Source organism: Oncorhynchus nerka, linkage group LG7 (genome assembly GCF_034236695.1).
Source record: "Oncorhynchus nerka isolate Pitt River linkage group LG7, Oner_Uvic_2.0, whole genome shotgun sequence".
In the NCBI taxonomy this organism is placed as follows: domain Eukaryota; kingdom Metazoa; phylum Chordata; class Actinopteri; order Salmoniformes; family Salmonidae; genus Oncorhynchus; species Oncorhynchus nerka.
The window spans coordinates 45553209-45576255 of record NC_088402.1 but is presented as its reverse complement, the minus strand read 5'-3'; the positions used below and the strand labels follow the sequence as shown (position 1 = coordinate 45576255).

The 23047-nt window shown below is 43.7% G+C and overlaps 1 protein-coding gene across 1 annotated transcript in view; it reads left to right on the top strand.

The window, feature by feature from the left end:
- LOC115131784 (ephrin-A3-like) overlaps positions 1 to 23047 on the top strand; it is an 89576-nt gene that overhangs the window by 44131 nt on the left and 22398 nt on the right. The gene's annotated exons all lie outside the window — the stretch shown is intronic.

Here is a 23047-nt window from a genome sequence, read left to right as displayed (position 1 = left end):
CGGATTTTTTGTTGTTATTCTTTTATTTATTTGTATTTATTTATTTTATCTTTATTTAACCAGGCAAGTCAGTTAAGAACAAATTCTTATTTTCAATGACGGGTTCAATGATGGGTTAACTGCCTGTTCAGAGGTAAAACGACAGATTTTTACCATGTCAGCAACCTTCCGGTTACTAGTCCAACGCTCTAACCACTAGGCTACCCTGCCGCACTGTTCAAATAAACCTACCTTTAAAATTATTGACTGATCATTTCTTTGTCATTGGGCAAACGTACAAAATCAGCAGGGGATCAAATACTTTTTCCCCTCACTGTATAGTCAACGAACAGCATTCTTACATAGGTATTCCTCTTGTCCAGATGGGATAGGGCAGTGTGATGACGATTGCATCGTTTGTGAACCTATTTGGGGTCGTTAGCAAATCAAAGTGGATCTAGGATGACCGGTAAGGTGGAGGTGATATGATCCGTGACTAGTTTCTCAAAGCACTTCTTGATGACAGCAGTAAGTGCTACGGGGTGATAGTCATTTACTTCAGTTACCTTTGCTTTCTTGGGTACAGGAACAATGGTGGCCATCTTGAAGCATGTAGGGACAGCAGAGTGGGGTAGGGAGAGATTGAATATGTCCGTAAACACACCAGCCAGCTGGTCTGCGTATGCTCTGAGGACACGGCTAGGGATACTGTCTGGGCCAGGAGCCTTGCAAGGGTTAACACGTTTAAATATCTTATTCACATCAGCCACGGAGAAGGAGAGCCCACAGTCCTGGATAGTGGGCCACGTCGGTGGCACTGTATTATCCTCAAAGCGAGCAAAGAAGGTGTTTAGTTTGTCTGGAAGCAAGACGTCGGTGTCCGTGACGTGGCTGGTTTTCCTTTTGTAGTCTGTCACATACGTTTCGTGTCTGAGCCGTTGAATTGCGACTCCACTTTGTCTCTATACTGATATTCTGCTTGTTTGATTGCCTTGCGGAGGGAATAACTACACTGTTTGTATTCAACCATATTCCCAGTCACCTTTCCATGGTTAAATGCGGTGGTTCGAGCTTTGTTTTGCGCGAATTCCGCCATCTATCCACAGTTTATGGTTAGGATAGGTTTTAATAGTCACAGTGGGTACCACATCTCCTATACACTTCCTTATAAACTCACTCACCGAATCAGCGTAGACGTCGATATTATTCTCTGAGGCTACCTGGAACATATCCCAGTCCGCTTGATCAAAACAGTCTTGAAGCGTGGATTCCGATTTGGTCAAACCAGCGTTGAATAGTCCTTGTCATAGGTACATCCTGTTTGAGTTTCTGCCTTTTGCAAGGGAGGAGCAAAATGGGATATACACTGCTGTGACAATAACTGAAGATAATTTGTTTGGGAGATAATACGTTCGGCATTTGATTGTGAGGAATTCTAACAAAAGGACTTGAGTTCCTGTATGTTGTTACAATTACACAAGTCATTAATCATTCTTCTTCCCTGAGAAATGTTTATACCTGTCGGCGCGACGCACAAAGAATCCAGGTGGCTGTACCGACTCCGACAGCAACAGAGTATGTTACAATCCCTGATGTCTCTCTGGAAAGCAACCCTTGCCCTGATTTCGTTGACCTTATTATTTAGAGACCAGACATTAGAGAGTAATATACTTGGAAGCGGTAGGTGCTGTGCACTCCTCCGAAGTCTGACCAGAAGATCGCTCCATCTTCCTTTTCTCCTGCAGCGTTGTTTTGTGTCAGCCTCTGGAATCAGTTCAGATGCCCTGGGTCGTTCAGACAAAGGATCCTCTTCGGGAAAGTCCTATTCCTGGTAAGTTGACGTTGCTCTGATATCCAATGGTTCTTCCCAGCTGAGTGTAATAACACTTAAGATTTTCTGGGCTAACATTTGTAAGAAATAATACATAAAAAAACTAAATACTGCAAAGTTTCGTAAGGACTTGAAGCGAGGCAGCCCTCTGTCGGTGCCATCTTGGAACATTATTACAGGTTGCTTGTTGTAATTAACGCCAATGATTATGTGTTACTAATGCCAATATGCTAGAGTGCAAATTGCCAAGTGGACGTTTGTGATGACTAACATGTTGTCACAAATAATTACTGGTTTCTACCACATACTAGTGCAGTCCCTAATGCTTTGTTGGTTGGTTGTACCACGGTAAACTTGGAGTGATTATTTCCGCTGAATACGCATGCATTGAACATGCCAATCAAAATCTACATGCACTGCAACATTTAGTGAGTAGCATGTTGAAATCAGAGAGAGACAGAAAAAACAGGTTGAAGCTATGCTACAGTCTTCGACATCCATTTATTTTCCCCAGTCTAACTTCCAGTCTCCAGCCAGCCTTGATCTGGTCAGCTGCCCTCTCCCCTCTTTCTCCCTTGTTCTTTATTGACTGTAGAGTGTACGGGTGTGTTAAACTAGCATCAATGTAATCATGGGCATTAGCCCTTTGAACTAGAGATCGACCTATTAATCGGAATGGTCGATTAATTAGGGCCGATTTCAAGTTTTAATAACAATCAGAAATCGGTTGGCCGATTTTTAAAAATTATTATTATTATTATTATTTACACCTTTATCTAATCTTTTTTTTAACTAGGCAAGTCAGTTAAAAACATTCTTATTTTCAATGACGGCCTAGGAACGGTGGGTTAACTGCCTCTTTCAGGGGCAGAACGACAGATTTTCACCTTGTCAGCTCGGGGGATTCAATCTTGCAACCTTACAGTTAACTAGTCCAACACTCTAACCACCTGCCTCTCATTGCACTCCACGATGAGACTGCCTGTTACGCGAATGCAGTAAGCCAAGGTAAAAAACAATCAATCAATCATAATCAATAGTTAACTACACATGGTTGATGATATTACTAGTTTAACTAGCGTGTCCTGCGTTGCATATAATCGATGCAGTGCGTATCGTTGCTCCAATGTGTACCTAACCATGAACATCAATGCCTTTCTTAAAATCAATACACAGAAGTATATACTTTTAAACCTGCATATTTCGCTAAAAGAAATCCAGGTTAGTAGGCTATATTAACCAGGTGAAATTGTGTCACTTCTCTTGCGTTTATTGCACGCAGAGTCCGTGTTTATGCAACAGTTTGGGCCGCCTAATTTGCCAAAATTTTACGTAATTATGACAAAACATAGAAGGTTGTGCAATGTAACAGGAATATTTAGACTAATGGATGCCACCCCTTAGATAAAATACGGAACGGTTCCGTATTACTCTGAAAGAATAAACGTCTTGTTTTCGAGATGATAGTTTCCGGATTCGACCATATTAATGACCTAAGGCTCGTATTTCTGTGTGTTATTATGTTATAACTAAGTCTATGATTTGATAGAGCAGTCTGAGCAGCAGGCTCGTAAGCATTCATTCAAACAGCACTTTTGTGCATTTTGCCAGCAGCTCTTCGTTGTGCGTCAAGCATTGCGCTGTTTATGACTTCAAGCCTATCAACTCCCAAGATTAGGCTGGTGTAACCGATGTGAAATGGCTAGCTAGTTAGCGGGGTGCGCGCTAATAGCGTTTCAAACGTCTCTCGCTCTGAGACTTGGAGTGGTTATTCCCCTCGCTCTGCATGGGTAATGCTGCTTCGAGGGTGGCTGTTGTCGTTGTGTTCCTGGTTCGAGCCCAGGTAGGGGCGAGGAGAGGGACGGAAGCTATACTGTTACACTGGCAATACTAAAGTGCCTATAAGAACATCCAATAGTCAAAGGTTAATCAAATACAAATGGTATAGAGATAAATAGTCCTATAATTCCTATAATAACTACAACCTAAAACTCTTACCTGGGAATATTGAAGACTTGTGTTAAAAGGAACCACCAGCTTTCATATGTTCTCATGTTCTGAGCAAGGAACTTAAACATTAGCTTTCTTCTCTTCGTCTGAGGAAGAGTAGTCAAGATCGAACCAACACCCAGCGTGGTAAGTGTCCATGTTAATATTTTAATATAACAAAACTCGAAACAAAAATAACAACGAGAATGTAAGAAATGAAACAGTCCTGTCAGGTGAAACAACACAAAATAGAAAACAACTACCCACAAACACAGGTGGGAACAGGCTACCTAAGTATGTTTCTCATTCAGAGACAATGATTGACAGCTGCCTCTGATTGGGAACCATACCAGGCCAAACACATAGAAGTAAAAAACCTAGAACAAAACCGAGAATGTCCACCCCAACTCACGCCCTGACCAAACAAAATAGAGACATAAAAAAGGCACAGGTCAAAACCTGAACCTATAGAGGAGGGTCTGGGTGGGCATTTCACCGTGGTGGCGGCTCTGGTGCGGGACGTAGACCCCACTCCACCTTAGTCTTGGCCCACTTATGTGGCGCCTCTGGAGTGGCCAACCCCGGACTGGGGACCCGAACAGGGGGCCCCGAACAGGAGGGAGACTCTGGCGGCGCCGGACAGGCGTCAGTCCGTAGCCTGTTCCCACCTGTGTTTGTGGGTAGTTGTTTTCTGTTTTGTGTTGTTTTTCTGTTTTGTGTTGCACACGCACACGATTGACAGCTGCCTCTGATTGGGAACCATACCAGACCAAACACATAGAAGTACAAAACCTAGAACAAAACATAGAATGCCCACCCCAACTCACACCCTCACCAAACAAAATGGAGACATAAAAAAGGAATTTAGGTCAGGACTTGACAACATGGCACATATTGCACTTCTCCAACACTTTGTTTTTGCATTATTTAAACCAAATTGAACATATTTCATTATTTATTTAAAAATTGTCCGATTAATCGGTAGCGTTTTTTTTTTTGGGTCCTCCAATAATCGGTATCGGCATCGGCGTTGAAAAATCATAATCGGTCGACCTCTACTTTGAACTGCCCTTAATCTGACTTTATATAAACTCATAAGGGGGGCTGCATTCTCTCGTAGGCACCCACACACAAGCACACGCACACAAACCAACACTATTGGAGAGAGACTTATTCTGGGGGGGTGCGCGTATACATACGTCGTCCGTGCGTACATTTGTGTGTATTTATGACTGTGTGCAGTTGCCCATTATTATGGGCATAGTAGCATGCCCATACAAAAGCCCTTCTGTCGTTGTACTAGAGCCATGCTCGAGACGCTACTTTAATTGGAATGTAATTGGAGAAGCCCCATTGATCATAAATCACATTCAGCTCCCTCTCCTCCCTCAGCGCAGCTAGCACTCTGCTATGCTTTCCTCCCTCCATCTTCCTCCCACCCTCCTTCCTTCCCTCCATTTCTCCCTCCCTTACAAAGAACGTCAGTCATGTGCAGTGGAGCGACGCAGAGGAACAAGGCCTCCTACTGGGTCCACAGCGCTAGGGTCAATGTACGTCTGGGCACAAACCACTGGAAACAGGGATGGGGAGAGAGATGGGAAAGAGAGAAAGAGGGGATAGGGAGATTAGGAGGAAAGACAGGAAGGGAGAGAATTAAATAATGTGTGATAAGCCCCCAGTCCTATTGTGCGATTTCTTCCAGTGTTTAGTTAAGTGAGATTTGCTTTGGGTGTTTTATTGTTTCCGAATGCTTCAGAGAAGTCAATTTGTTGCCTCATTTGTCTACCGCTGAGATGCATCAGCAGCATTTCACCGGTGTCAGAGTCGAGAAATGATTTCTTATTTTGTCTGAGTATAGATGTGACTCAGCGTTGAGGAGATTGACTGTGCTCCATGTTAAATGCGGGCTTTACAATGAAAAATAAGTTCACCATTTGGAGAGCTCATGTAACAAATTGATTCTGAAGTGGAAGAGGAAAACACAAGAGAACGTTAAAGGAGGCAGAGAAGCTTGTGGTGAAAGAGTCGGATGACACAGGGTCAAACTCTTATGAGACTGAAAAGTGTATCGCAAGAAAGATCGATAGATGAGAATGTGGAGAAAGAGACTCAGAAGAATGGGTATATGTAAAGACAGGATATAAAGGAGGAAGACGATAATTCGGACTGACTTTGCGGTAAAGCACAGCAGTAGAGGGAGACATGGAAGGATGATGAGAAAGCATTGCAAATGCAAAAAAGTGGTTAAATAGATAAACAAAAGAGACAAAGGGAGAAGAGAAGGAAGAATGAATGAAAGGGTGTAGAAGAGAGAGAGAGAGAGAGAGGGTGGGAGGTCGTGAGTCAGGGGAGAGAGGGGCGAGGGAGGGAGGAAGAGGGAGAGAGAGGGGGTGAGGCTGTTGTTTTAAGATCAGTATGGATGAGTGCGTTTACCCTCTGGGGAGGGGGCCCGTTGGCTCTCTCTGTCTGTCATTCCACTCGTTTATGTCTCGCTTCGAGGGAGAGGTAAAGGCCACTGTGTTTGTGTGGGGGAGGGGAGGGGGGGCAATAATGCTCTTTTCATCATTGAATGCATCTTTTTTCCACCCTCTTCCTCATTTTCCCTTTTCCTTTGTCCTCTCCATCTCGTTTTTCCACCTCCCTCCCATCTTTCTACTCCCCCTCTATTTCTGCTCCATGTAAACTCTGGCGTGTGACTTGTGGCAGGTCTTTGGTTTTCACTCCACCAAGCATGGTCACCATTACAGGGTACCCCTCAGAAAATGTTGTTTTGGTAGTGTTGTGTTTTTTAGAGGACGTTCTAAATTCCAATTTCAGCCTCATCGGTAGACCACGTGTTTTGTATGGCCACCAGCGTCTTCACTTCCATTTACTATCAATCCCAGGTGTATTGAGCCTGTGAAGGTAAACAGTAGAAGATGATGACATTATCTGAGATGGATGTTTTTTTGTGTTTTAAACTGTTTAAACAACACATCCACTAAAATGTGACCGACATGAAGATAAAATGGTCGATAAGAATGTCCATGTATTGGCTATAACCACATACGGAGACTGTTTTCCAGACTCAGATTAAGCCTAGTCCTGGACTAAAAAGCAAATTCAATTGAAAATCCTTTTAAATCCAGGAGTATGCTTAATCTGTGTATGGAAAACCACCCCAAAGAGTAATGATAGTTTATTTAATCAGGTTACTCTTTTCAGAAACTACCATCACTGTTTTTGGGGACCATATATTGTACTGCACATGGGAAGTTTATAGGTAGTTACTAGAATATAGGTGATTGGGAGGCAAGATCCTCCACAGGTTAAGTATGGAATCTGCCTAAAATGCTTATTTTTACCTGTGTGTGTGTGTGTGTCTCTGTCTGTGCATGTGTGTGTGGGCCTCTCTCACAGCAGGTGTAGCCAAAGTGTGTTACACTAATGTCATCTTGTGTCCGTCCTCCAGCTAAAAGCCAGGAGCAGTCACCTCTACACTTCTCTCAATGTCACCTTGCCCTCTCTCTTCCACTTTCCTCTCTCCTCCTCTCCTTGTCTCCAAGCCTCCTCTCTCTGTTTGTCATTTTTCATCATCTGTCTGTGGTTCCTAATCTCTGTCCTTTCTCCTGTATGCGTCTCAATTCATCATCTCAACTTGGGTCTTGTGCTGAGGGTTACTAAGTCACTGATATACAGAACAGTAGGAATAGATGATCACAGACACTGACAGAGGGAAGGGGGGGGGCACGCCCTTCTTCCCTCCATCCATCCCTCATCTATCCATCTATCCCTCATCTATCCATCTATCCATCCCTCATCCCTATCTTTCCCCTCTGTGTTTCTTATTCCCTTATCTTTGTCATTCCATCTGGCTTTCACATATACTCTGACACCTCTCCCTCTCTTCTTTTCCTCCTCCTGGTGCTCTGTCGTTTGACAGATGTCAATCACACACACGCGTGCACACACACTGCCAAGGTAGCAGGAGCAGGGAGTTGTTGTGACCTGTGTGTGTACGTGTGTGTGTGTTTGGCTTTCCGTGTGTGTGTCTGTATGTATCCACCAGGCACTACCTCACATAAGTGTCCTGTACTGTATAAACACTAGCCCACCAGAGCACAAAGCATGTTGGCTAGCAGATCACACAAATCTGAAACACTTAACCCTCACTAGTGCTGTTTGGCAAGTCTCGAGCCACACACACTCCAGTGTGTTCTGTAGGGTAGCCTATGTTACGCACGATTACGTTACGATTATTATGCTCCAGCTGCACATTTGAATGCACGCCTAAACATGCCATTCGTACGCTCACATGCTTGTTTAAATAGCATACAACATCAACTGTGTTTCTATCTTTACGCACATAAGGTCACATTGAGTTCCTGCATGCTCCACTGAACAAACTGGCTGCATTAGGGCCTCGCAAAATAGTCTCTCCCTGAACTCCAGCTGCTCAGGCTATCTGAAATTCTAATCACCAAACACAGTAATTACTATTATGATGACTATTCCTGCTATGCAGGCAGCTAAGCTTTCTACAAAGTTTAGGTTAAAACGTGAAGGCCAAAGCCATTTCTTTAAAAAAAAAACACATTGTGTTTATCCACAAATAATACGAATCTCAACTCTCTCCCTCCACCTCTCTCTCTTTGACTGCCTTTCCCCGTTTCGCTCCAAGTTTATTTATACATTACCCGTCTTTTCTTAATAATCTCTCCCTCTTATCTTTCAATTTTCCCCCTTTGCCTCCCTCCGTCTTGGCCTCTCTTTCTTCTCCTCTGTGTAAAGCACATCACCTCTCCTCTATCTCCATTTCTGTGCTGCCATTCCTTTCTCATCCCCCCCACTGCCTCCCCCTCTCCCCTTATCTCTTCCCCCTATATCCCTTCATCTCTCCTTCTTTACCTCACCTCTTCTCTATCTCTCTGCCTGACTCGCTCTGCATTCCGTGGTCCCTCGCTCCCCACCCTCTGTGCTGTCCCCCTGGCCCTGACTGAAATTAAAACCTGACCATGATGGCTTGGCCTGTCCACCTCTCCCGCCAAGGCCCAGCCATATGGGCCTAAGAAATAAACCTTGAAGTATACGATAAAGTACATCAAAACTGCCACGGTCTCGGACTCTGTAGGCACTGTAAACTTTTAGACACCATTCCACATTTTTACAAGCTGTTTCTGTGCCCCTTTTTCTCCACCTTCCTCTCTCTTCCTCTCCCACCCCTCTCTCTTCCTCTCACTCTCTCTCTCTCTCTCTCTCTCACCCCCCTTCTCTTCTTCTCTCTCTCTTCTTTGTTATATGGTCTGTCTGAGAGTGAGATGAGAGTCTGCAGTGATGAACACTGATTAAAGTAGTTACACTCATTCAGTGTCGGTGTGTAGACATTTTACTAGTACCAAAAGTCCTCACAAGAATAGTAAACCAGCAAAAATTCAGAGAATTTAGAACATTTTTCCAGTCCCCAAAATTAGGGTTAGAATTAGGGTTAGGGGTTAGTAGTTAGGAGTTGGGAGTTAGAGGCTAAGGTTAGGGGTTAGGGTGTGTGTGTGTGTGTGTGTGTGTGTGTGTGTGTGTGTGTGTGTGTGTGTGTGTGTGTGTGTGTGCGTGCGTGCGTGTGTGTGTGCGTTAGAATTAGGGTTAGGAGTTGGGAGTTAGGGGCTAAGGTTAGGGTTAGGGGTTAGGGAAAATAGGATTTTGAATGGGAATCAATAGTTGGTTCCCTAAAAGTCCTCACAAGTATACAGTAGTAAGACACAACTGTGTGCGTGCGTGTGTGTGTGTGTGAAACACCCGGTGGGTATGTGTGCATGTGAGACTGGGTGTGTGTTAGACTGTGAAAGTGTCAATCATCTGGCCAGGGTGTCAGAGTAGGGAGAGGCACAGCTGTGGGATCTTGGCAGTTCAGATGGTTCTGTGTGTGTGTTTGTTCTTGTGTGCGCATGTGTGTGTGTGCCTGTGTGTGTGTGCTCACTCCCGTGTGCATGTGTGTTTTCCCCTTTGTCTCATTCTCACCTTGTCTTGTTTCCATAAACACCACCTTCACAGATGAACACCACCCCAGTTTTTAACCAATATCAATGCAGTCTGTAAAAAAAAAAAACTACTATGCTATTTTGTCCTTCAAAATAGATATGGTCCCATATTAGGCTACGTTAAAGTGTTTATTCTGCCCATTGAAAGTGTTGCCCATGTAGTCTTGCATAGTGCACCCTTATTATTGCACTATATAGGGAATAGGGTGTCGATTGGGACGCATCCACTGTATGGTGGATCGAGCATGATGCCCTCAGCCACACCAAGCCCCTGACTGCATGGGGTGTTTTTGGTTAAGTGACTCTTTCAGCTGCACAGATTCAGACCCAAATCTAAGAAAAACTATATTAATTATGAAAAGGCACCAGCACATTGCTGAGCTGCAGTACCATCCACTCTGGGGGGGAGAGCGGAGGAGAGAGAGTGAGGGAGGGAGTGGAAGAGAGACAGAGCTGGAGACACAGAAGGTGGGGGTAGGAGGAAGAGAGAGAGAGCTCAGAGCTGTATCATCCCAAATATAGCCAGACAGATATGGCTATCCTATATAAAGTGTTTGTGTTGTCTGGGCCACGGTACTACAGCCCAGGCCAGGCCAGCACAGGTTGGGCCCTAGAGCAAAGGCAGACGACACAGCCAAGGCTTTGTTGCAATCGTCTTCAAACACTCCTCGATACCGAGGTGTGACAACGCGCCAGGCAGGAATCTGCTGCCAGCCACTTTCCAACAACTAGAGAGGAGAGATGGGAGGCTACCTCTCTCTCGCCTCTATCTCTGCTGGGCACTTGTCGTGGTCTATCATTTTAATCTGCTGTAATCTGCTGCTTCTCAGCTGATGTCACTAGGTATGTCTGAAATGGCACCCTATTCCCTTTATAGTGAATAATGCTCCATAGGGCTCTGGTCAAAAGTGATGCACTAAGGAGGGGATAGTGTACCATTTCGGACACAGCCACTGTGCTGTAGTTTGGGGGCTGGGCTTTTCCATGATGAGATGGCAAAGCATACACATTCATTAATATGATCACCATAGGTACAGGCTACAAACTACAACATGGACTTAATACATTCGATTTTAGGATAGTACAAGATTATACATTGTGCTCTATGACCAGTGTTACAGGCTTTGGTTTTTCCATGTATGTTTTGAGGTTGGACTCCGGAACCCCTCCTATAACCCCACCTGTTTTGGTTGTTGTCAGTGACTCTTTGTTAGTTCACCCTTCTGTTTGAGTGACATTTTTTGGTTTTCTAGGTGGGGAACGTAACAACCAGTTCTGGAGTGGGATTTCAATGATGGTGGGTTCTGTGAATTTGGAAAGTATGAGATGTCAGAATGAGCCTGCAGGAAGGGTACCACATGAGGGAGGAGGATGTCTTCCCTGTAACGCACAGCATTGAGATTGCCTACAATGACACCAAGCTCAGTACGATGATGCTGTGACACACCGCCCCAGACCATGATGGACCCTCCACCTCCAAATTGATCCTGCTCCAGAGTACAGGCCTCAGGCTCATTCCATAAGCGATAAACGCGAATCCAACCATCACCCCTGGTGAGACAAAACCGTGACTTTTCAGTTAAGAGCACTTTTGCCAGTCCTGTCTGGTCCAGCGACGTTGGGTTTGTGCCCATACGCGACGTTGTTGCCGGTGATGTCTGGTGAGGACCTGCCTTACAACAAGCCTACAAGCCCTCAGTCCAGCCTCTCTCAGCCTATTGCGGACAGTCTGATGGAGGAATTGCACGTACCTGGTGTAACTCGGGCAGTTGTTGTTGCCATCCTGTACCTGTCCCACAGGTGTGATGTTTGGATGTACAGATCCTGTGCAGGTGTTGTTACATGTGGTCTGCCACTGCGAGGACGATCAGTTGTCCATCCTGTATCCCAGTAGCGCTGTCTTAGGCGTCTCACAGTACGGACATTGCTATTTATTGCGCTGGCCACATCTGCAGTCCTCATGCCTCCTTGCAGCATGCCTAAGGCACTTTCACGCAGATGAGCAGGGACCCTGGGCATCTTTCTTTTGGTGTTTTTCAGAGTCAGTAGAAAGGCCTCTTTAGTGTCCTACGTTTTCATAACTGTGACCTTAATTGCCCACAGTCTGTAAGCTGTTAGTGTCTTAACGACCGTTCCACAGGTGCATGTTCATTAATTGTTTATGGTTCATTGAACAAGCATGGGAAAGAGTTTACAATGAAGGTCTGTGAAGGTATCTAGATTTTTACGAATTTCTTTGAAAGACAGGGTCCTGAAAATGGGCCTTTTCTTTGCTGAGTTTACTTCCTCTGCCATGTAATTCCAGCTAATGCCCATCTTTGTCTTCTCAATATAGTTGGCTGTCCTTGACGAGCCAGCCAATGAACTGTTCATTGATTTTATTTGACAATTTAACATTTTTGGTTATTGTCTTGTCAAAACACGCACATTTTAACACTTGTCAGGGATGACAGTCAATTACTTATTTACATTGTGGTCCCTTATTTCCATTCATAAGAACCTTGAATCCATATTAGAAGAAAAATAGTCAGTAAACTTGCAGTAAACTTGCAGACCATCTTTGTCTGGGTATTACATAGACAGTCAAAATAAGGAACTTACTTTGGAGAAGGGGTGGCAGGGTAGCCTAGTGGTTAGAGTGTTGGACTAGTAACTGAAAGGTTGCAAGTTCATATCCCCGAGCTGACAAGGTACAAATCTGACGTTCTGCCCCTGAACAGGCAGTTAACCCACTGTTCCTAGGCCGTCATTGAAAATAAGAATTTGTTCTTAATTGACTTGCCTAGTTAAATAAAGATTTTTAAAAAAAGACCTTGACATAGGTTCACTCACTTCAATGATTTATCACAGAGAATACCTTGACTGTATGTATTCTCTAAGATAAGGTCTTTATGTACCTGCCGCCCAAGTCATGGCCCTGAGAGCGCGAGAGATGGAATAAACAAAGAGAGATACCAAATGTTATTGTGCCAGTCAATTTAGGAAGTAAAACATGGTCCATCATCCGCCGCTCTGCTTTTGCTACTCTAAACCTGTATGGCACCGACTCATATCAGGATATAGATTTAGCCGATACTTGAATTTTCCTCAGCACTGCCCCAGTGTCCTCAGTACTGCTCCAGGCAGAAAGAGGCCTTCTCTGGAGCATACATAGTGTTTTTCTTTTCTGCTGTTTCTGTATGTGTATGTTGTAATTATTTTATATATACAGTGATATACAGTGCCTTCAGAAAGTATTCACACCCCTGGCATACACACAATACCCCATAATGTTAAAGTGGAATTATGTTTGTTTTTTTATTCTGCAAGTTAATAGAAAATGAAAAGCTGAAATGTGTTCATTCAATAAGTATTCAACCCCTTTGTTATGGCAAAGGGTGTGATAGTGTTTAACATGATTTTTGAATGACTACCTCATCTTTATACCCCACATGTACAATTATCTGTAAGGGCCCTCAGTCCAGCAGTCAATTTCAAACACAGATTCAACCACTGCCTCGCAAAGAAGGGCACCTATTGGTAGATGGGTCAAAATAAGACATTGAAAATCCCTTTGAGCATGCTGAAGTTATTAATTACATTGGTGTATCAATACACCCAGTCATTACAAAGATACAGACGTCCTTCCTATCTCAGTTGCCAGAGAGGAAGGAAACCGCTCTCAGGATTTCACCATTAAAACAGTTCCAGAGTTTAAATCCGAGGATGGATCAAAAACATTGTAGTTACTCCACAATACTAACCTAATTGACAGAGTGAAAAGAAGGATGCCTGTACAGAATACAAATATTCCAAAACATTCATCCTGTTTGTGACAAGGCACTAAAGTAATATTGCAAAGAAATTTACTTTATTTCCTGAATACAAAATGTTATGTTTGGGTCAAATCCAATACAACACATTACTGAGTACCAATCTGCATATTCTGAAGCATCGTGGTGGCTGCATCATGTTATGGGTATGCTTGTAAATTAAGGACTGGGGAGTTTCAGGACAAATAATAAACAAAATGGAGCTGTGTGTGTGTGTACGTTTGCATAAATCGCTGCAGTTACTCTGGCTCAGACATAAAGTTCACCGTACTCTATTGGGCTTGCTGAGGCTGGCACTGTTGAAGGCCCAGACAATATGAGTAGCATTCTTTTCTCCTTTCTCTCGCTCTCTCTCTCTCTCTCCCTTTCTACTTCTCTCCAATTTCCTCTCTTCCGTTCTATCCCTCTCTCTCACTCTCTTCCTCTCTCCCTTTCTCTTGCTCTCTCATACTCTCTCTCATCATTCTCCCTCTCCATCCTCTGTCTCACTCTCTGTGCGAACCCAAAGGAGAGGCTTAAAGAGTTAGGTTTGTGAAAGCTAACACCCCACTGTAGCAGACTTCCTATGAGAGCTGCTCACACCCCACACTTCAAAGCTCAGACACTGCTCTTTGAAACCTTAGAAGTAGGTATGGTTCTGTTGTCTTATGGCTTCAGTGTATTTCTTCCTGGGTTTACTTTTTTATTCCTCGGGCTGTTCGCTGGCAATCTTTGTTCTTCTATACATGTGCTTGTCTGTTGACTGTGTGTGTGTGTGTGTGTGTGTGTGTGTGTGTGTGTGTGTGTGTGTGTGTGTGTGTGTGTGTGTGTGTGTGTGTGTGTCTTACACAAGTCAAATGCAATGGAGTCTGTTGCACATGTTGTTAATGGTTGCCGTTCGTACAAGACCTGTACATAGCTAGCCATGACTGCCTTGTCGACTTGATAGGTACTGAGGTGAGACCGGTAGCCTCACCGACAGCACACATTCACAAACATTCTCTTGTCATTGGAGGCTGGTTCGATGTTGACGATGATGTGTTTTCTTGTATACCAACTATGGCAGATATTATTGTTGAGGGGGGACGCCAGAGGGAGGTGCTCATTTTGGAAGTGAGTTGCTCTTTTTACTCTTACATGGAGCAGACCTTTGCTGACAAGTTACTGAAATACCAGCCCCTCAGTGTCACGCCTGAACAGCCTTAGAAAGTTAGAAAGTGCAAGCTTGTGGTGCTGATATTTGGGAATCTCGGCCATCTACATAGGCTGAGAGTACATGGTCTTCAGATTTCAGTCCTGCAGAAGACCGAGGCAAAGCAGCTAACGAGGTACTGCTCCGTGTCAGCAGTCATGGGCAGCCTAGCTCTGTGGAGAAGGAGATGCTATCTATATCCATAAGTGTCCAAATATCCGTGTCCTTAGAAATGTTGGAATCCTTCTCGAGTGTAATGTGATTTGTGGATTCAAAAAAAGTATTTCATATTTGTGTGTGTGTTTGCATGCGTTAGTGCTGCTAGAGTGCGTCTGTGTGTCCTATTGTGCGCACGTGTCTGTGCGTGCATGCGTGTCCACATACCTCCTCCGGGAGTCCTCTTACCCCTTGGCTCTTCTACACCGTTGTCTCATCAATGTGGCCTGTAGCCTGAGAGGAGGAATGTCTACAAGATAAGCACTGTGTTCTCGTATGCCTTCGCCGCTACACATGTGCCTGACATTCCCACTGAGATGGGCACTGTGGAGAATGCACTGTGATGAGAGTCTCCATTCTCTGACAGAACCCATTTACTGTGCGCTCTCAGAGAGCGAGCAGAGCGAGGCTCGTCCGCACCACAGCTTTTTGTATTGGTATCAATACAGCTCTTCTGAGAGAATGAGGTATTAGATGAAGAAAGAGAGAGGGAGAATGAGATCTGCTTTTCATCAGGAGGCACTTTGAGAATGAGTAAAGGTGAGACCGAGGCCTTTTAATATCCACTCACAATTAGAGACTCACCTTCAGAGATGGGGCTGTGTCCCAAATGGCTCCCCATTCCTTACAGTGCACTACTTTTGACCAGAGCCCGGTTTCCCAAAGGCATCTTAAGGCTAAGTTCATTGTTAGAACATAGGATCCAATAGTGATGAACTTAGCTTTTGGGAAACCGGGCCCTGGTCAAAAGTAGTACACAAAATAGTGAATAGGGTGCCATTTGGGATGCTGGCACACTCTCCTTTCATGCCTCTGTTGATAGAACATAAGTTATTATAGGCTAGTAGTTCTGTACTTCTGAAGTACACTCTAAAGAATGTACTTCAAAGTCTGGTATTTATTTGTTGTTGTGTGACATCACTTGGTGGTCTTTCACTATCAGCTCTCCACCAATCAGAGAGCGGACAGTTTCCACCTACTCCCTCTATTGGCTGTTTTGCCTGAGATAGTGACTGTCACATGCTGGAATCACTACAGTCATCGGACGGTATTCATTTAGTAGCTCCAATCTGCAGCCAGACTTGGCTCCATTATGGGGACCTGTTTCCCTAATGTGTGCAGTCAGACTGAATTACAGAGACTGGTGGTGTGTAGTGTGTGTAATGTGTAGAGCAGCACCCACCACCACTATTCTGAGTCATCTCTGAATCATCACTACAGTATACTCCAGTCAGATCCAGGGCCAATCCCAGACCTGAAAGGCTGTAGCATCTAGCTCTTTTTTTCCCCCACGCGTCAGCATTTATTTTCAGCCTCCATTTTGGATCGGAACACAGTAAACCGTGTGCTAATTACGAGGCTAACCCAATCAGTGGAGGGAGGATTTGCTGGAGACTGTTTGTACTTTTACTTGGAGACGATGTAATGACTTTTAGTGCTAAGGTACGGGGAAAAGCAGCAGAGCCTGTCCCTGTCTCGTCCCGCAGCTAGAGGGGCCTGTCGGTCTTTTATTAGTTCGACGATTGGAGAAATCAGAGGAAGAAACTGATTGTGCATCACTATGTTACTGGTACATTTATTCCATGATTGCACCTGTGTTTCAACTGTAAATCCTTAATGGTGACCTTGAGGGAGATGATTGAAAATGTAAAGATGTTTGTATTGGGATTGAATGAAGGTTGTTTGATGGTCAGACTAAGAAACCAACCTGAATGTGAGTGGCATGTATACAGAACAAAAATAGAAATGCAACATGCACCAATTTTAACGATTTTACTGAGTTACAGTTTATATAATAAAATCAGTCAATTGAAATAAATTCATTAGGCCCTAATCTATGGATATCACAAGACTGGGAAGGGGCGCAGCCATGGGTGGGCCTGGGAGGGCATAAGCCCAGCCAATCAGAATGAGTTTTTCCACACAAAAGGCATTTATTACAGACAGAAATACTACTGAGCTTCATCAGCTGTTCTGGTGGCTGGTCTCAGACGATCCCGCAGGTGAAGAAGCCGGATGTGGAGGTCCTGCACTTGCACGGTTAGACATGGTCAGCGGTTGTGAGGCCTTTTGGACTTCTAATATTATCTTCATTTTCTTCAATATCTTGCAACATTTGCTCACTGATGAATGCAAACCACACCAAAACATGGTCCTGTTCTGTTCTTTGATTATAGTTTGGCAGGAATGGTATGGACGTACTGCCAAATTCTCTAAAATGATATTGGCTGCGGCTTATGGTAGAGAAATTAACATTAAATTCTCTGGCAACAGCTCTGGTTGACATTCCTGCAGGCAGCATGTCAACTGCACCACTCCCTCAACTTGAGACATGTATGGCATTGTGTTGTGTGACAAAACTGAACATTTTAAAGTGGCCTTTGATTGTCCCCAACACAAGGTGCACCTGTGTAATGGTCATGCTGTTGAATCAGCTTCCTTATATGCCACACCTGTCAGGTGGATTGATTATCTTGGCAAAGGAGAAAAGCTCACTAACAGGGATGTAAACAAATTTGTGCACAACATTTGAGAGAAATAAGCTTTTTTGTGGGACATTTCTTTCATTTCTTGGATCTTTTATTTCAGCTCATGAAACATGGGATCAAAACTAACACTACTAATACTAACAGCCAATGCTGTTACTGTAACAGCAGGGACATGAATGTAACATAATGACATGAACTATGTAACATAATGAATCATGTAACGGTATTGACCATTTTATGTGTGCGATGGCAATCTCAGACTAAAGTATGAAGTGAATGATAGAGCAACGGAATAATTTTAGTGTGAGTCGTCAGGCTAGGTCAGACAGCAGCGTGCATGTGAACAGCGTGTAGGTCTAGTGATCTACTATTACTAACAGTCAATGCTTTAACTGTGATAGTATTGACAGTGATGTAAAGGTAATGACCATATTGTTTATACTCATCCACAATGGAGAGGTTTGGTTGCATATGATGGTCAAACAGCAGCCTGCATGTAAACAGCATGTAGATCTACTATTACTAACAGTCAATGCTGTTACTCTAACAGTATTATTGTCTGTGATGTAACGGTAATGGACATTTTGTTTATGCTCGTTCACAATAGAGGTTGGTTTGGTTGGAAATTGGATTTTGTTTAGATCTTCCACTGCAGAACAGACCGCTAGTTTCTGTCCACTGTGGTCTCTTTCTTTTACAGTATCTTTGTTATTTATTGATAGCGGATGTATTCTCAAAATACTTGTTTTAGTGGTGCAAGGTACAGTGGTGCTATCTTTGTCTTTGTCACTCCCCTCTCTCCCTCGCTCCCCCCTTGCTAGGCTGTCTTCACCAGCTTCTGCCGGCTGTACTAACGAGAAGTGCTTTCACACTCATAGGAAAATGATGATGATACAGCAGAAACGACACAGATACAATGCACAGCGGGGAGAGAGAGAGAGTGAGCAGGATGCGAAAGAAAGGCACCATCACTCTTTTCCCCCCTGCACTACTACATCTACGTGTATCCCTGGGGTGCACTATATCTCTGTCTCTCCCTCTGCCTCACTTACTCTCCATTTTATTCACGTGTTTGTCATCATTTACTGTGTTTTCCTCTCTTTGTCCTGCTTAGATTCCCCCACTAACCCTCCTCTGCTTCCTCTTTTTCTCACTTTCTCACTTTCTCTGTTGTTAAATCTTCCTCCCTTCTCCCCACCCGTCCTTGCCCCACCACCTAAAGTGTCATGGGTCACTAAGTGGACTGCTTATACACTGAACAAAAATATAAAATATGTAGGTCCCATGTTTCATGAGCTGAAATAAAAGATCCCCAGAAATGCTCCATATGCACATAAAGATTATTTCTCTCAAATGTTGTGCACAAATTTGTTTATATCCCTGTTAGTGAGCATTGGCAAGATAATCCATGGCGTTGAGTGGGTGAGCGGTGGGGTTATGGTATGGGCAGGCATACACTACGGAAAACAAACACAATTGCATTTTATCGATTGAAATTTGAATTAATAAAAATACAGTGACGAGATCTTGAGGCCCATCTGTGACCAACAGATGCATATCTGTATTCCCAGTCATGTGAAATCAGGGCCTAATGAATTTGTTTCAATTGACTGATATCCTCATATGAACTGTTACTCAGTAAAATCAATACAATTGTTGCATTCATATTTTTGTTTTGTATATAAAGCCTGTGATTCAACACACCTACAAAGCATCCTCTTCCCTCCTCTGACTCTTTCTGTGCCTTTATGACAGAACTGTGATCTAACATTCTGTCCTTGTGTTATGTGTTATGCGTAGTGTGCTACTAAAGCCTCTGTGTTCAACACTCACTCACACACACCCACATGCACACATGATATACACACCCACTTGTAAATGCACACCCTCACTCATTCCTTTCTGCCTACTCTCTCAATGACAGAAGCTCCTTTCCCTATGTATTTATACCCCATTTGCATCCAAGCTTCCCCGTCATCACATTCTCCATCATTCCTCTTCCTTTCCCTCTTTTACTATCTCTTACTCTAGTCTCCTCTCTCTTCTCCCCCCCTCTCTCCATCTCATTCCTGCTTTCTCTCTCTTTCCCCTCTCTCGTTTTCTTCCCTCCCGTCTCTCCCACTCTCTCTAAATATAGTCCCTTTGAAGCATGGCTGTGTTTCTTTTTACAACACTGCGAGACAAAAATCTGTCATCCAACATCTGAGAGAGGAGTGGGGTACGAGCGATGAGATAAGATTGATGCCAGGGAAAGAACAGTGGTTAAGGGATATGATATTCTTCTCTCTATGCATATGTGTAATGCAAACAAAGAGAAGGGAAAAGACAGAGGTATCGATTGTGGTAGAGAAAAATACCCAGAAAAGGAGAAATGTTACTACACTATAATGAGAGGGAGGGAGAGAGAGAGCGAGGTGATCCTCATTTTGTAATTGAATAATAATCTCCCTTGAGACCTGACCTAGTATTGTGTCTGTGCGTGTGTGCATGTGTGTGACTGTTCACTCATGTGTGCGTTTGCTCATTTTCTGTGTGTGTGTGTGTGTGTGTGTGTGTGTGTGTGTGTGTGTGTGAGAGAGAGAGATTGTAATTGAGAGAAAGAGTGCGAGAAAGAAGAGGGTGAGAGAGAAAACCCTAGGGCTGAATGCAACGCAATACTGCCGCCTAATGTTACATAGTAGTAAATACCGCTCCAGTTGTTGCAGTTTTCCCCTGCCATTTATCCTGACACAGCTAAGGACATCTCATCAATTGTCCTTTCCATCTCTTCAAGATAAGCATAATAAGTTTGTATAATAATACTTTGTACAATTATGATAATGAGTGTACAGTTGAAGTCGGAAGTTTACATACACCTTAGCCAAATACATTTAAACTCAGTTTTTCACAATTCCTGACATTTAATCCGAGTAACAATTCCCTGTCTTTGGTCAGTTAGGATCACAACTTTATTTTAAGAATGTGAAATACCAGAATAATAGCAGAGAGAATGATTTCTTTCAGCTTTTATTTATTTCATCACATTCCTAGTGGGTCAGAAGTTCACATACAATCAATTAGTATTTGGTAGCATTGCCTTTAAATTGTTTAACTTGGGTCAAACGTTTCGGGTAGCCTTTCACAAGCTTCCCAAGCATAAGCTGGGTGAATTTGGGCCCATTGCTCCTGACAGAGCTGGTGTAACTGAGTCAGGTTTATAGGCCTCCTTGCCTGCACACGCTTTTTCAGTTCTGCCAACAAAAAATCCTCCCTCTCTGCAGATGACTTCGTCAACCATTTTGAAAAGAAGGTCGACGACATCCGATCCTCGTTTGCTAAGTCAAACGACACCGCTGGTTCTGCTCACACTGCCCTACCCTGTGCTCTGACCTCTTTCTCCCCTCTCTCTCCAGATGAAATCTCGCGTCTTGTGACGGCCGGCCGCCCAACAACCTGCCCGCTTGACCCTATTCCCTCCTCTCTTCTCCAGACCATTTCCGGAGACCTTCTCCCTTACCTCACCTCGCTCATCAACTCATCCCTGACCGCTGGCTACGTCCCTTCTGTCTTCAAGAGAGCGAGAGTTGCACCCCTTCTGAAAAAACCTACACTCGATCCCTCCGATGTCAACAACTACAGACCAGTATCCCTTCTTTCTTTTCTCTCCAAAACTCTCGAACGTGCCGTCCTTGGCCAGCTCTCCCGCTATCTCTCTCAGAATGACCTTCTTGATCCAAATCAGTCAGGTTTCAAGACTAGTCATTCAACTGAGACTGCTCTTCTCTGTATCACGGAGGCACCACCTTCCGGAGACACCTGAAACCCCACCTCTTTCAGGAATACCTAGGATAGGATAAAGTAATCCTTCTCACCCCCCCCCCCCCCCCCTTAAAATATTTAGATGCACTATTGTAAAGTGTCTGTTCCACTGGATGTCTTAAGGTGAACGCACCAATTTGTAAGTCGCTCTGGATAAGAGCGTCTGCTAAATGACTTAAATGTAAATGTAAATTTTCTATAGGATTGAGGTCAGGGCTTTGTGATGGCCACTCCAATACCTTGTCTTGAGAAGTTGTTTCAATATGTCCACATAATTTCCCTTCCTCATCATGCCATCTACTTTGTGAAGTGCACCAGTCCCTCCTGCAGCAAAGCACCCCCCCCCCACACACACACACACAACATTGTGCTGCCACCCCCGTGCTTCACAGTTGGGATGGGTGTTCTTCGGCTTGCAAGCCTCCCCCTATTTCCTCCAAACATAACATTGGTCATTATGGCCAAACAGTTCTATTTTTGTTTCATCAAACCAGAGGACATTTCTCCAAAAAGTACGATCTTTGTCCCCATGTGCAGTTGCAAACCATAGTCTGGCTTTTTTATGGCGGTTTTGGAGCAGTGGCTTCTTCCTTGCTGAGTGGCCTTTCAGGTTATGTTGATATAGGACTCGTTTTACTGTGGATATAGATACTTTTGTACCTGTTTCCTCCAGCATCTTCACAAGGTCCTTTGCTGTTGTTCTGGGATTGATTTGCACTTTCCGCACCAAAGTACGTTCATCTCTAGGAGACAGAACGCGTCTCCTTCCTGAGCGGTATGACAGCTGCTTGGTCCCATGGTGTTTATACTTGCGTACTATTGTTTGTACAGATGAACATGGTACCCTTATGACATCATTTTCTGAAATGTTCCAAGCTGTTTAAAGACACAGTCAACTTAGTGTATGTAAACTTCTGACCCACTGGAATTGTGATACAGTGAATTATAAGTGAAATAATCTGTCTGTAAACAATTGTTGGAAACATTTCAGTAGATGTCCTAACCGACTTGCCAAAACTATAGTTTGTTAATTAACGGGACATTTGTGGAGTGGTTGAAAATACGAGTTTTAATGAATCCAACCTAAGAGTATGTAAACTTCCAACTTTTTAATTTATTTTATTTTATTTTACCTTTATTTAACTAGGCAAATCAGTTAAGAACAATTTCTTATTTTCAATGACGGCCTAGGAACAGTGGGTTAACTGCCATGTTACTTCAACTGTACATAGTATTGTTAACTGCCATGTTATTGGGTAGGGTGTTAAATCATGTCACCTCATTTCCTCACCTAAGGCTAAAGCGTTGACTATATACACACGCACGCACACACACTTCACATGTCCCAACCCTAGACTGACCTTCGGTACTTTCTAACACACTGGTACACTGTTCGGTCGCCGTGGGTGCATGGGACCCTTCACATGTTAGGGTATCCCTCCTCCCTGTGGTAGAAGAGCTACATGTCTACAATGGCATGATCTCCTTCCGCCTCACTGACCTAGACTATGTCATGCTCATGGGAATAACAGTAGGCTTGAAGGATTGGGTATTATTTTCTGCAGCAACCCTGGTTGGTTTTGGGACTGGGAATAGAGTGAGAACATTACTATTTGTATGCACAGGTAAAGTAGTCCCTCCCTGATAAGAGTTTTATACTATGCTGTTACTCATCGTTGTATTTTTTATTCTCTTTTTCTTTTCTTTTTTTCTTCTTCCTTCATCTCCCTCCACCTTTCTCTTCTTCCTCT